The sequence below is a fragment of the Nanorana parkeri genome, unplaced genomic scaffold (assembly GCF_000935625.1).
Source record: "Nanorana parkeri isolate BGI_ZX_2015 unplaced genomic scaffold, ASM93562v1 scaffold1157, whole genome shotgun sequence".
NCBI lineage: Eukaryota > Metazoa > Chordata > Amphibia > Anura > Dicroglossidae > Nanorana > Nanorana parkeri.
Window position 1 is genome coordinate 12058 of NW_017307425.1, and position 2489 is coordinate 14546.

The 2489-nt window shown below is 52.9% G+C and overlaps 1 protein-coding gene across 1 annotated transcript in view; it reads left to right on the forward strand.

Moving 5' to 3' along the window:
• Positions 1–2489, forward strand: part of TTYH2 (tweety family member 2) — a 48448-nt gene that overhangs the window by 997 nt on the left and 44962 nt on the right. The gene's annotated exons all lie outside the window — the stretch shown is intronic.

A 2489-nucleotide genomic window follows, 5' to 3' on the forward strand; every position in this document is an offset into this window, starting at 1 on the left:
CCCCTGCTGCCCCCCCTCGTACCTCCGCTGCTGCCAGGTTGCTTCTGTGCTGCCCGTTTCTCCTCTTGCTCGCCTCCCGTTCCGCCTCTGCCACTCCCTCCGCGCCTCCGCTACATTTAGAGCCTGGTAGCCGTACCCAGCCTGCTATTATATATTTCAAATTGCAATAGCCAATAGCAGGCTGGCTATTGCACCCGCCCACTGCCTGCTGTCAATCGACAGAGGAGGACGTGATGGAAGACTTTTTCCTTCAGGTCCCTCCTCTGCTGATTTGAAGGGGAGGGCGGAGGTCAGATAGAAGACTGAAGGGGAGGGCGGAGGTCAGATAGAAGACTGAAGGGAAGGACGGAGGTCAGATAGAAGACTGAAGGGAAGGACGGAGGTCAGATAGAAGACTGAAGGGAAGGACGGAGGTCAGATAGAAGACTGAAGGGAAGGACGGAGGTCAGATAGAAGACTGAAGGGAAGGACCGAGGTCAGATAGAAGACTGAAGGGAAGGACGGAGGTCAGATAGAAGACTGAAGGGAAGGACGGAGGTCAGATAGAAGACTGAAGGGAAGGACGGAGGTCAGATAGAAGACTGAAGGGAAGGACGGAGGTCAGATAGAAGACTGAAGGGAAGGACGGAGGTCAGATAGAAGACTGAAGGGAAGGACGGAGGTCAGATAGAAGACTGAAGGGAAGGACGGAGGTCAGATAGAAGACTGAAGGGAAGGACGGAGGTCAGATAGAAGACTGAAGGGAAGGACGGAGGTCAGATAGAAGACTGAAGGGAAGGACGGAGGTCAGATAGAAGACTGAAGGGAAGGACGGAGGTCAGATAGAAGACTGAAGGGAAGGACGGAGGTCAGATAGAAGACTGAAGGGAAGGACGGAGGTCAGATAGAAGACTGAAGGGAAGGACGGAGGTCAGATAGAAGACTGAAGGGAAGGACGGAGGTCAGATAGAAGACTGAAGGGAAGGACGGAGGTCAGATAGAAGACTGAAGGGAAGGACGGAGGTCAGATAGAAGACTGAAGGGAAGGACGGAGGTCAGATAGAAGACTGAAGGGAAGGACGGAGGTCAGATAGAAGACTGAAGGGAAGGACGGAGGTCAGATAGAAGACTGAAGGGAAGGACGGAGGTCAGATAGAAGACTGAAGGGAAGGACGGAGGTCAGATAGAAGACTGAAGGGAAGGACGGAGGTCAGATAGAAGACTGAAGGGAAGGACGGAGGTCAGATAGAAGACTGAAGGGAAGGACGGAGGTCAGATAGAAGACTGAAGGGAAGGACGGAGGTCAGATAGAAGACTGAAGGGAAGGACGGAGGTCAGATAGAAGACTGAAGGGAAGGACGGAGGTCAGATAGAAGACTGAAGGGAAGGACGGAGGTCAGATAGAAGACTGAAGGGAAGGACGGAGGTCAGATAGAAGACTGAAGGGAAGGACGGAGGTCAGATAGAAGACTGAAGGGAAGGACGGAGGTCAGATAGAAGACTGAAGGGAAGGACGGAGGTCAGATAGAAGACTGAAGGGAAGGACGGAGGTCAGATAGAAGACTGAAGGGAAGGACGGAGGTCAGATAGAAGACTGAAGGGAAGGACGGAGGTCAGATAGAAGACTGAAGGGAAGGACGGAGGTCAGATAGAAGACTGAAGGGAAGGACGGAGGTCAGATAGAAGACTGAAGGGAAGGACGGAGGTCAGATAGAAGACTGAAGGGAAGGACGGAGGTCAGATAGAAGACTGAAGGGAAGGACGGAGGTCAGATAGAAGACTGAAGGGAAGGACGGAGGTCAGATAGAAGACTGAAGGGAAGGACGGAGGTCAGATAGAAGACTGAAGGGAAGGACGGAGGTCAGATAGAAGACTGAAGGGAAGGACGGAGGTCAGATAGAAGACTGAAGGGGAGGACGGAGGTCAGATAGAAGACTGAAGGGAAGGACGGAGGTCAGATAGAAGACTGAAGGGGAGGACGGAGGTCAGATACAAGACTGAAGGGGAGGACGGAGGTCAGTGTTCAGCAAATTGTCATGGTTCTGATCATGTAATTGCTGCCACAGTGATCACATGACCAGGGCGCATGCCTTGACATCTCCTGATCATCGCCAGGTATCCGGGAACTGTCATAATGCGTAAATGAGCGCGCTCCTGACACAATACGGCAGCGCTGCGCGTCGTTAAATCTGACCGCCGTCCAGTAATAGAAGAAAATTCAATATAAAAAAACCCCCAAAACGCAGTTCTATACGGAACGCGGTGGGAGCGCGGCGGCGTGTGGCGGTATTGATGGTCGATAATGTTTCGCGGCCTCCATTATGTAATTCTCCCGCCGGTGAGATATCGACGTTCTGTTTGAACAGAAGCGCCGCTGCTGGGAAGAGCGATGCCGGCCGGTGATTGATGTCTCTTCACGATGACAGGCCGGCGGGATCAGCGGGAAGGAGAAGCGAGCGAAGAATTGCGCGGTCACACGGACGCGGTTATATAACTCAACCTCACGGCAC